The sequence below is a fragment of the Plecotus auritus genome (genome assembly GCF_963455305.1).
Source record: "Plecotus auritus genome assembly, chromosome: 8".
Taxonomy (NCBI): domain Eukaryota; kingdom Metazoa; phylum Chordata; class Mammalia; order Chiroptera; family Vespertilionidae; genus Plecotus; species Plecotus auritus.
The window spans coordinates 166829841-166843205 of NC_137782.1; positions in this window are offsets into that span (position 1 = coordinate 166829841).

The following is a 13365-nucleotide window of genomic DNA, read 5'->3' on the forward strand; positions in this document are numbered from 1 at the left end:
AGTGATGAGTATTATGGCTAAAGTGGTAAGGAAGGAGAAGATACCCCTTTTTTCCTAAGCTCCGCAATAGTTCTACGATGTTCAAATTCTCAGACTTTCTATCCTAGTCTACCAGGACAAAAGTTTGCTCTCTGAGAACACGAAGGGCAGCACCAACATTGGGCTGGGTGCAAAGTGGAACACGCTGGAGGTGCAGAACTATGCAACCTTGACCTAAGCCGTGCAGCTTCCTGTCACTTCCAGGCCAGCGGAGGTCTGCCGCATGCATTCCAGATGCAAGATAAACCAAGCATTTATCCCAGTCAATCTTAACAGCCTTCTCTCAGTACATTTGCATGGGGCTTAACTTTCAGAACACCATGGGAAGCTCATAAAATCTCAGCCTGTGCTGACCATAAAAAAAAAAAAAAAAGTATTTTTGCATATCGTTAGGTTTGTGTACTTCCTTGAAACACTAGAGGAACTGCAGGGGCCTTTAAAACTAATTAACAGCCCCCTGTTGGGGACAGAGTGCTTTGCAGTGATTTATCCTAGGTGGCAGGGCCAACCTGTGCTGCAAGAACTTGTATAGATAGCTGCATGCAGATCTGCGGGGATGTGTGAAGTGGTGTTATTTACCACACCCACTTTTTGGGTAGGGAGTGGCCTAAAATGTCTAATGCTGCAATAATTTTTTTTTTATTGTTTTTATTGTTTGAAGTATTACAAATAGTATTACATATGTCTCCTTTTTTTTCCCCCCATTGAGCTACCCCCTGACTTCCCCTACCCCCCGGTATATGCCTTTACCTGCCCCCCCCCCCCCCCAGTATCTTGTATCCATTGGTTATGCTTATATGCATGTGTACAAGTCCTTCGGTTGATCTCTTACAGCTCTCCCCCCCCCCCGCAACCCCCGCCCCCGCAACCTCCCCTGTCTTCCCGCTATAGTTTGACAGTTTGTTCAATGCTTCTTTGCCTCTGTATCTATTTTTTTTTCCCATTTCTTTCCTTTAAAAAATCTTGCCTCTGCAGACTAGAAATAAACATATAATAACAAAAAAATGTTCGAGTCCCAATTTCAATGTCCAACAGTTCTGAGTCCCCGTTTCAATGTCAAACAGTTCCTTAGGTGTACATGTCAGCAATGATATCTGGATGATGGGTACATGGTGGCAATGCAGGTCCGATTCTCTCTGGTTTGGTCCTAGGCAACCGGCTGCAACACACAGCTGCTGACTGCTAGTGTGGCAAGGCGTCGTCAGCGTCTCCCATCTCTGGATTGATTCTCCTCTTGTCTTCGTGGTTGGAGCCTTATATACTTTTTATTGATTTCAGGGAGGAAGGGAGAGGGAGAGAGAGAGAAACATCAATGAGGAGAGAGAATCATTGATTAGCTGCCTCCTGCATGCCCCACACTGGAGATTGAGCCCACAACCCAGGCATGTGCCCTGACTAAAAATCAACTGTGACCTCCTGGTTCATACATCAATGCTCAACCACTGAGCCACACAGGCCAGGCTTGAGCACTCTTCTTGCCCTTAGAGGTCCACATGGTGTGTCTGGATGAGAGAACACGTGAGATCCAGCTTTGTCCCTCCTTCCCAGCGCCTGGTCACCTGTTCTCCTGCTTCTTCTCACCTGTGCTCTGAGCCAGTCTCCACCTGGGCTCCCAGGGGACCTTTGCCTTCTAAGAGGCCACAGGAGCCCGCCCAGCCTTTTCGGCTCATTCCTAAATGTTCCCGCAATCGTCTTAGTCTTGAGTCTGTAAACCTTCATAGGCCAGACAGAGTGACAGGAGCAATGTAAACGGTGCTGTGGCCATGCAAGCATGCAGATTCTGAGGCTGGAAGAGGCCCCTGAACGGTGAGGGGAGAGAGTCAGAGGTATTCCCATCTATAGAAAAGCATTACTTAACAATCTTTTATTTAACATGATGGCCTCTTTTCAGTACTTTTATCCTTTCCCTGGTTCAGTCAAAAGGGCATGAAGTGGTAGGAAGAGAGAGACCAGGCAGGCATGGAGCACAAGCACAGATCGATACAATATGGACAAATCCTATTAAACAAACTCACCCAAACTGAATTTGAATTAATTCAGTGATACCTGAATATGGTAATTTTTACTGAAATATGAGAAAATATGATGGGAAAACATTTAGTAAAACTTCTTTACACATGAAAGACATAAAAAAAAATATAACAATGTAATATCACCTTACACTTATATGAACTGCATATTTTAAAGGTTTTTCATGACCAGTAAAAGACTGAATCTGACGTGTGAAAAGAAAACACGGAGACTGTTTTTATACCAATTTAGGAATAAGGCAATGGCTTCAGGGTCCAAGGTCATACAATCAATTAAATAAGAAGGTCCCATCTGTGGGATTAGATATGAAAAAAAAAAAATGGTCACAGAGTGGGAGGATGTTGTGTTTTTAAACTGATCTATCTTAGACTCAATCTGGCAAAATAAACCCGGGGGAAGCAAGGCAGAGGGAGAAGAGGAAAAGGCCATTTCTTTTTTCTTGAAGTGAATTGTATGTAACAGTAGTTATCAGAGTCTAAAATTAAAATCTAAAATTAGCCAATCCTAAAACCTGGAAGTACCAATGGAAATTTATGACTTTAATAGTGAAACAACTTCATACTGTTAGATTAATTTACCAATTTTATGTTTGCAGGTTTCAAATAACTTCAAAGATACATGTCTGTTGACATGGAATAATAGAATGACAATGTCCCTTATGTATTTTGAGGATAAAAGGTTATGAAATAGAATGTGATTCTGTTTCTGTTTAAAATACATATGTTATATGTAACATGTAAGAAGAGAAATAAGTTGCAAATATCAGTATGAGCTTTTCTCCAGGTTTACTGAGGTATAATTGACAAAACAGCAAGATATTTAAAGTGTGTGGTGTGACCATTTGATGAACACATGCATCCATAGTAAAGGCAGCACAAACATTTAATAGCCACTATCTTGAAATGTTATGATTTTTTTCTCACCTATTTACCTTTTTTTAAAAAAATATATTTTATTGATATTTCACAGAGAGGAAGGGAGAGGGATAGAGAGTTAGAAACATCGATGAGAGAGAAACATCGATCAGCTGCCTCCTGCACACCTCCCACTGGGGATGTGCCCGCAACCAAGGTACATGCCCTTGACCGGAATCGAACCCGGGACCCTTTAGTCCGCAGGCCGACGCTCTATCCACTGAGCCAAACTGGCCTCGGCGTCACCTATTTACCTTTTTGTGTAAAAACATTTAAATTCTATTCTCTTAGCAAATTTCAATTATACAATACACTATTATCCTATATAATAAAAAGCTAATATGCAAATTGACCGAACAGTGGAATGACCGGTTGCTATGATGCACACTGACCACCAGGGGGAAGATGCTCAACACAGGAGCTGCACCCTGGTGATTAGTGCGCTTCCACAGGGGGAGCCCCGCTCAGCCAGGAGTAGGCTCAAGGCTGGCGAGTGCAGTGGCAGTGGTGGGAGCCTCTCCGGCCTTCGCGGCAGCGCTAAGCTGTCTGACTTGCCGGCTTAGGCCCGCTCAGTGGGACATCCCCCAAGGGCTCCCGGACTGTGAGAGGGTACAGGCCGGGCTAAAGGACTTCCCCTACACCCGCCCTGCCCAGTGCTGGAATTTCGTGTACCGGGCGTCTAGTCTTGGTATATTAATCTATACTAGTAGTCATCATGTTATATATATACATTAGACCCCCAGACCTTACTCATATTATAACTGATTGGTACCCTTATACCACTCTCTTCCCATTTCCCCTCCTACCTCAGACCCTGGCAGCCACTTTTTTTACTCTCTGTTTCAATTAGATTGGATTTGCTTTAGATTCCACATATAAGTGAGACCATGTGGTGTTTGTCTCTCTCTGTCTGGCATATTTCACTGAGCATAATGCTAAGTCCATCCTTGCTGTCACAAATAACAGGATGTCCCTTTTAAAGGCTAAAATATACCTTTTCTCTTTATACATTCATTTAAAACAATTTGTAACCTCGTATATTTCAAACAGCAGACTACCTTTGCCTGATCTTTTCCTACCGAGGTGATACTGTAGGGTTATCACTATGATTGTAGGGCTCCCATCCCAACACCTTCCATAGCATGCAGGATGACACCAGAAGAAAAGCATCATGCACTTCACTGGTTATTGGAAGCGTTTTCTCTGCATCCATTCATGCCGATTTCCTTTCCTTTGTGGCAGCTGCTGAGACCCCGTCCTGAGACCCTGAAGTGCTAAAGGGATGTGTGAGGGAAAGAGGAATTACTTTGGAGCCAGATCTCTGAGCACTTCATGTTCAACACTCAGCCTTCTCACTTACTCCTTTAGTGACTTCAGGCACCATTTTCAACATTTCTGTGCTTTAAATTCCTTTTTACAGAATCATAGTACCTATCTCCTAGGGTTTGGTGAACGGTACACGAGATAACGCCAAGTAACAAACAGTTAATGCCCAGTGAGCAGGGATACATGCTCAATGTCATTATCAACCTGCAGGTCTGATGACTTCATTGCAAGCCCAAGACAGTGACAGTTCTGTGGAGAACAGAGAAAGATGTGCATCAATAATTAATAAGATGAACTTGATGGCAAGTAAAGGAACAGTGGCTTAAACAAAGTAGAAGTTGAATATATCATTTATTAAGGAGTCTGGCAGCAGCATTTCCAGGATGGGTTCCGTGGCTCGAGAGAGGACACCAAGGACTTAGGAGCTCCCCATATTTTTGCCCAATTATCATTGAATATTATTTTGTCCCATGAATAATCTATGTTGCGGCTCTAGGCAGAAAACAGATGGTGGAAGCAAAAGCATCTGTAAGAAAAAAGGCCTCCTAGGATCAGACCCCGTCCCCTCACTCTGGAGATTTTACTTTATTACTTTATGTCTTGTTCTGAAATGAAGCAGACAACTAACTGGGGGAGAATCCAGAGAGCCAAAATATGTTAAAAAAAAAATCAAAACCTGAATTTCATTATTCATTCTCAGGAGCAGGGTAACAGGGCTCTAAGCATGGGCAGAGGAGGGTGGTGAGGCAGTCTGGGCTTCAGCGTCTGTCACAGAAATATTTCCCAGGACTTGCAATCCCAGCACCACCAGGGCAGGCAGGTGAAGCACCACGGACCCTGAGGATTTGGAATTCATGGTGGGTATAGCCGGGCAATGTCGCAAGATGAACACTGTGGCCCACTTTGCCCCGCCTTTTGGGAAAAGGCTTTGCAACTGTCCCTGTTTATAATATAGCTCAACATGTGTATTGATTATAAGTTCGATGCCAGACATACTTCTGAGTGGCATGGAGAAGGACCTACAATGAAATAAATGCTTTTAATAATAGTGCTACAAATGCAATGATGGCTTATCTCCGAGTAGTTTACAAAGAACTTGGGTTTTCATTTGCTTAATTAGGTTTACAGTGAAGACTAAACTTTCTTAATTGATTTTATTACTTGTTTTACCAAAGTCTCATTTTGCAATGCTTTCTTTGCACATTACCGCATAGCTTTTAGTGCCCGAAATCATCCCGGATTTAGATTTATGGGGAGAGTTTACATATTTTACAAACATGGCTTTTCTTCCAGCTCTGGCGAAGTGCATTTTTTGTGTACAAACAAGTGATTTATCTATTTTGGAATGCTTTTATTTAAATTCGAATGATTTATGGGCCCTGTAGCTTGGCTGCCCATGTAGCATTTTACCCGGCCCTCCTAAAGCCCTACCTCTTTAACAGAGCAAGACCAAGCTGCAGAAGCTCGTTGATCAGCATCTTGTGGTTTGGCATTATCTTTATTGGAAGAAGGGGGAACAGGGTTCTATTTAGTTTTTGTTTGCTTTTATTATTTCCTTCAAGTCTCTGGCTGGTTATTGCATTCCTGTATCATTTTGAAATTTATAGTCTATTTAATAGCATTTTTATTTTTTATGATTATGTCAGTCTCACCCATAAGAGGGTCTTGGGGAATATGTTTTGAGTTTCTTTCAATAGCAACCACATCTAGAAACTACCTAACTGAATTATGAGTTTTATTTTTTTACCAGAGGGAGCTATGAAACAGAAATGGTTTTAGATGTAGATTATAATAATAATTTGGAGGCATCTTTATGATGTGTGAGTTTCATATCACACTCCCGCCTAGCACTCTCTGATTATTACCGTTCTAATAGAACATTGCAAAACGTATCCAATAGCAATCGCTACACCAGGGCAGGTGCAAGGGAGCGAGGGGGTGCTTAATACCGAATCATTCACCAAAATGTCGAGAACAGTTTATTCAAACTATCCCGAAGGGCAGCAACAATGGGTGTTTCTTTCTCAGACATGTGTTTGCAAGGGCTAAAACATTAAACTATCAGTAATGGGGTGGGGGAGATAATTTATTGGAAGGATAGAGAGATGTTCCAGGGCATCCGAAAGCACAAAGCTCATGTATGCGGGACCAGACCAAGGAACGAGGAAGGTCTCAGAATAAGGTGTCCTCCTCTCTGTCCCTTCTCACTTGCAGACATGGGATACCTTCAGAAGGAGAGAGGAGTGGCATAAATGATAAGTGCTGGTCATTTTTGTTGATGACACATTGTTGAAAAATTAACAATGGATAATATTTCCTTGGAGTAGGACTTTTTGCAGTTTAAGAAGCATGTTCACTATTTGATATTCAAAAAACATGAAATAGATTTGGCATGTGAGACCCCAATTTAAATAGTCAGAGGCTGTCTGACTATTTATGTGATTTGCCCAAAGCCACTCAGCTTTTAAACAGAAGAGCTGGGCAGAGCACTAGCTGCCCAATTTTAGCCCAGTCATCATTTCACCAATCCTTGCTGCCTTTCAGAAACAGTCTTTTTAAAATCCTTACCTCTGATGAGAAATAATATTTTGTAAAATTCAGTAAATCTCAACTCCTGTAAGTCAAGGTTGGAAAAATTGGAGATATAGTCACACCATGTTTGGCCTCCACACCATGGACCTATGCAATGTTGGGAAAATATAATTACTCATTAATATTTAAGAATTAGATGTTATGTAAATTTTTACATTTCCAGTTTCTCTAGTTAATGAATGAATGAATAATCTATTTATCTATACATGGACCACCTTCCTGAGTGGAATTAAGGGACTGGACTGAAGTCCAGGCAAGAGTTCTTTAGTTTTCCACAGTCCCCATAACTCCCTGTGGGGTCCTTAATGAAGACACTATGACTGGGTCCTTTCACCTCTTTGATTCGTATGCCAGCTCTATACAGGCAGGTAAGATTATGAGTGGTGGTTAACATATTAAAGTCATAGACACTGGAGCAGATGATATAGCATTTCCTTTTTCTGAGATTTCTTTGAGATCTCTCTAGATTCCAAATAAAGAAAGATAAATCATTTGTTTTCAAGTGAGATGGGGCGGGGGGAAGGTATTTACCTTCAGCCTGGCAATGATCGGCATTTGCTGATTGCATGCAGTCGCTAGGTGTAGAGCTGACATTGGCAGGCTGGTCTGGTAAAGAACAGCGAAGTCGAATGAGGTAGCTAAAAATACTAGTAAGGTGAAGGACACAGATCGTTGTATGAAACACAGGCCAACTCAGCACAGGCTCATCTGCCACCAGAGCTTAGCTTTAGGCCATTTGAGGACCATGGTTTGCCTGAGATCTCCAGACTCACCCCATCATTAAGTGGATAGTAAAGTAGGCCTTCTTCAAGGGATTGACTTATCGCATGTTTCCCCCCCATAAATATAATTAAATATGAAAGGTGGTGAAGGCAGTTGAACATCTGTCTTCAGCTCTCAGATTTTCCACAGTCTGTTGATTAGGTTATGTTTTGCATTATTCCAATGTCCACAGCTGTCAAATAAAATGGGAGCAGGCCTGCCCCAATCAGGGAGTCGAGGTCTGCAGCGGCCTGTCACGTTCCACGTGGTAATAGCCGGTGACAGCTTCTGCTCTGAACAAATTGTTTTCTGTGGGTTGATGGGTCTCAGCTGTTCTAACCTGGGAAGCGATGAGTTTTGCTTTCATGTGGAGAGGAAGATCTGTTCAAATAGAACTGCTGGCTTCTTTGGGTGTTATTGTTTCTTCGTTTGTTTGTGTGTTGATAGCTAAGGGTGTATGCATGTGCCGTTTGGGTCCATTTTTGAAAGCAGGTTCTCAACTTACCAAAGAAGCCTCCCTATGTTTGTGCCGCTTCTGATATATGGGAAGGGGAGCTCAACCCAAGGGCACGGGAGTGTTTCAGACAACCTCACTCCGACCAAGCTCTCTGAGATTGATTTCCCATCTTGACTCAAGAGCATTTGTTCTCTGGTTGATACCTTTTCCTCATGAGTGAGGTTAGCTCACACCAGTATCCTGGGGGAATGCCAAACAGTGGAATGCTAATGAAAATGGTAGGGTGGGGAAGCACGGGGGGCCTTCTTTCAGAGGTGTCAGGTCCGCAGACTTATTTTTATATGCTCTAAGTGTATGCACATGGCACGGAAGTTGAATATTTTGAAAATGGAAAAATCCAAAGGATTTCCCCTCAGGGCCTTCATGTTCCCTTCCCCTGTCTCCATATCAAAACATGGTTTTAGAAAAGGATCTGAACGTACTTTGATGCAAAGGTATAAATAATGAATGATTTCTCGGTTGCTTGCACTTTAGTAAGAAATAATTAAAGGTATCTACTTGCTGTCCAATTCAAGTTTCTGTGATGATGAAAATGTTCCATATGAAATGTGGATAGTACAACCTAGGGACTCAATTTTGATTTTAATTTCATTTCAATTAACTTTAAATAGCCACATGTGGCTAGTACCTACCATATTGGAAGAGTAGAAATAGATCATTAACGATGAGTTTTAAAGCTTTCAGCTCTTTCAAATGAAGTGTGCATTTTTGAGAGGGGGGCTTAATTATCCTGGCATTACTGAAATGGCATCAATGGCCACCTACAAGAGTAGCACCAATAATTTCTAGTGTCCAGCACAGAAGTATTCCATCACAGACAACAAGAAGATATTTAAAGAATGAATATGTGAGTGAATGCATAATAATGATAACAAATAACACAATATTTGTATGAGGCAGGCACTGTGAGGATCATAATTCTTGCATCAACTATGCAGCAGTTCTTTGAGGTACCTATTATTGCCAGCCTTGTTTTGCAGATGAGGAAACTGAGGTGTAGAAAGTCAAGTCTTTGCCTTCGGCTAAACACTTAGCAAATAATGGAGTTATGATTTCAACACACTGTATCTGTCTCTAAAGCCCACATTCACAGTGGCAGATACTATCATTGTTAACACAGGGACCTAGCTAGTTGTTAATACAGAAAAGGAACAAATGGGAGTGGATATTAAGCCTAATAAACTAGGGAGCCAAATTGGACATTAAACCTGATTCTCTAGGAAATTGCATTATTCACAGACTCCCCAGGGGTGGGGTCATGGTGGGGAGAATAAAATGGTGGGGGAAATTCTTTTGCTAGGCACATGCACAGTAGAACCAAGAGGGAGCAGGTGGAGGTAGACACATGTGCAGTAGAAACCAAAAGATGAGGCATGTGCAGTAGGAACCAACATGATGACATAAAGAGTTGAAGTCCAGCCTGAAAAAAATCTGGGAAAGCATCGGATTGGATAAGAGACACAAGCCCCCAGAAAATCCAGAGAAGAGATTGGTTAGGGGGAGGCCCCAGCATAAGCCTAGGGAGAGCCAAGAAAGAGATTGGTTAGTTTGAAAGAAAGCCTGCTCTCTTCAAAGCTTGATGTAATACGGGGCACCTGGGGCAGTGCTTTGTTTCTGCTCCAATAAATCTTACCACTACACCGCATCCTCCTATACTTGGGTTCACAAAATATTTTCCTCATGACTATAAAGGAAATCTATTTCCACCGGCAACATCATGACTATCAGCTTTAAAGAACAACTTACTTTAGGAGCAATTAATGAAGCCTATATATTACAGTGTCATAAATCATCAGGGTCCCTTTATTTTCTTAACTTGATAATTATGTTTAAAATAAAATAATGTCTAGATGCAACTAGCAGAGAGTAAATACTCCATAAAAGGCAGCTGCATTCTTTTTTACTACCATTGCAATTATATGACATTTGCATAAACTCCAATTGCATATGTGCTATCAATCAGAAGGGTCACTGAGTTATAGATGAATCTCATAATTGATTCCACCCTTAGTGTCACCAATGACAAAAGAACCACAAAACCATAGTTCTGAAGATGTAAGGTCCCCAAGAGAGTTGCTAAGAGCATTTTTCCCCAGAGAGAAGAGCAATTGCTGTACATGATTCTATTCTCCACTTAAAATCAGCAAAGCTCTTTATGAATGTGGTTGCCAATATCACAGCATTTTGGAGTTTGCCTCATCACGTAACTATTGCATAGTGAAGTTAGATGGGGGTGTCTGTAAACTATATTGAATTATTATTTGAAGAATGGATTGACTCTGCCATCCTTTCCACTGAGGATAGCTATAGCTTTCTACCATTCACGCTCTCAGCAATGTAATTCCCAGTGTTCCCACCCACAGGGCCTGTCAGCCACTGCACCAGGCTCTGAGGTTGATGGAAACTTATCCATTGGTTATATAACGGGTGGGGTGGGGGGAATCTACCACAGGACACTTAGCTGTCAGCCGTATGATCTGAGGTAAATTCAATGGAATTGATTTGTTTTAATTCTTCAGTTTTTCTAATTGGTCCCAAGCTGATTGCCAGTTAGCATTCATAACATAAAATTCAGGTTAATCATTTGATTGCAACACTTTGCATTACCAATAGAGTCTGCAATTTCAGGGCTCCTCAATTTGATTGTAACTCTTTGTGACGATATTAATATATATGATTTTTCTATTTCTCTATGGATGACATGACATATATTAAGTGGGCCTCTAGTAGACAGTGAAGCCACCAAATGCCCAGGTGGATCACAGTGGTGATTTATTTTGGTCTCTATAGCAAAGAAGACTTGCAGGTGTGGTCTGTGCTACACTGAGATGAAGATAGGAAACTACACCTAGAGATTGTTGGAACTGTGATGCCAGGAAGCCAGGCAGAAGAGTGCAGACTGGCCATTCGTGGTGCAGGAGTCCTGGAGGATGGGGGATCGGTGCTCCAGGTCAAGCCTTTAGAAACGTCATATGTCTGAGTGGGGTGAGGTTCCTTGCAGGCCTATGAACCTGTGTGGAATAAAAAAATAGAGATGATACCATGAGAAAAGATGAGTTCAAGTCCTCCTTTGCCAGAGAGCTGGGCTTCATCTATGTAAAACTCAGACACAGCTTCTGACACTGAATAAGTAGGAAACCAGATACTGATTATTTTGTACATCTTTTCTCATCGTTAAAAATATGAATCTCTATTCATTTATTTCCTTCATTTACTTTTGCATTGATCTGTTAAGACAGGGGTTGAGATGGGGAGAAACTTCTAGTTGAGCATATGTCAGCATCATGCTAAAAGATGTAGTTAGTACACTGCATTTACCCCAAAATAGTTGGATATATTTCTTCTTAAGTAAACAGAGGCCATAAGATAGGAGATGAAAAGAGACACTAATAAGTAATAAGGAAGGAATAATAAACACAAACTAAAGCACAGACTGAGTCAGCAGCGTTTCATTTCAACAGGTTGATGGTCCTTCTTCCTTCTCCTGTTTCAGGTTACAAGGAAGGAAAGTCACATTGGTGTGGTTCTGAAATTTTTACCAGGGAAACCTGTTCCTCTGAGGCCATGCCTTGCCTTTTGTGAGTTTTTAAAAACAAATGAATTGCAGTTCGAAATTAAATAGGGGCCAAGCCAGTGTAGCTCAGTGGTTGAGTACTGTCTCATGCACCAGGTCGCTGGTTCAGTTTGGACCAGTCACATGCCTGGGTTGTGGGCTTGATCCCCAGTAAGGGGCGTGCAGGCAGCAGATGATTAATGTTTCTCTCTCATCATTGATGTTTCTATCTTTCTCTCCCTCTCCCTTCCTCTCTCTGAAATTAATAAAAACATATTTTTTTAAAAGAAGAAATTAAATGAGGCCAGATCAGAGATGGTTATTAAATAAATTGCAATCAGAACTTAAGTGAGTACAGGCTAGGGACCACTGTGACTTTGAGGAGCCAGATGCTTTCAAATATTACAATCCCAATTTTATGCTTGGGGGCATCAGTTTAGTGGATGGAGATATCAGGCAGCAAGGGCTGGTACATAAAACATTCTGTGAGGAACAGTCTCTGTTACAAGTCTTCATTGTGATGTGAATGCAGAATCTTATGCAAACTCTCAGATAAAGCTTAAAAGTTTCAATAAAAGCGTAACAATTACAGGAGCACTTTCTTACATATACATATACTCTACATATACACATACATATACATATACATATACACATACATATACTTTTCCCTTTGTTCCAGTACTATTGGATACCCCTATAGAAATGCATTACTCTTCAATTCACATGCCATGCATGTTAAGGGTAACATGTGAGTGAGGATGATCACTTGCTGCATCAATAAACATCTGATTAAGTTCCATAAGCTATCAGTTCAATATTCCCCCATCACTACATCACAGCTGGATCCTGACTTCCAACCCTGCCATTGGGAGCCTGAGATAAGATAACATTAAATGGTCCCATTCATTTACCCTGGTGGACACTCTTTCTTTGCTGTGAGGACTCTTAACCCTTTTCTTCCTTAAGCTGAATGTACTTGCTTTTCCCCACCTCCTGATTTCAATTGTGAATAAATACATTGTTAGGTTTTGATCAATTAATGCAAATATGTTTCCTAAAGACCTACGTTATCCCAGGTACTGTTCTAGATTCTGAAAATATAAGTATGAATAAGATACACAATGTTCATGAACTTGTAGGGCTTACATTTGGTAGAATGGGGTGGGAGTGAGTAGCATGGAAAAGAAAATATGCAATTAAAAAAATAAATAACACAAATAGAATTCTTAAAGGAGCTAGGGTAGATGGGGGGAGGATGTAAAATCACTTTATTAAAAATATATTTTATTGATTTTTTTTAAAGAGAGGAAGGGGAAAGGATAGAGAGTTAGAAACATCGATGAAAGAGAAACATCCATCAGCTGCCTCCTGCACACCCTCCACTGGGGAGGTCCCCGCAACCAAGGTACATGCCCTTGACCAGAATCGAACCTGGGACCTTTCAGTCTGGAGGCCGATGCTCCATCCACTGAGCCAAACCGGTCAGGGCCACTTGGTTTTTTTTTTATGTTGTATTCCCTGTGCAGTGTGCTCCCAGGGTTTTCATCTTTGTAGCATGTTCTACAGACCTCAGCACACACAGCTCACCAGCTAAGTCAAGGTTGTACAGAACAATGTGGTCACCCTTA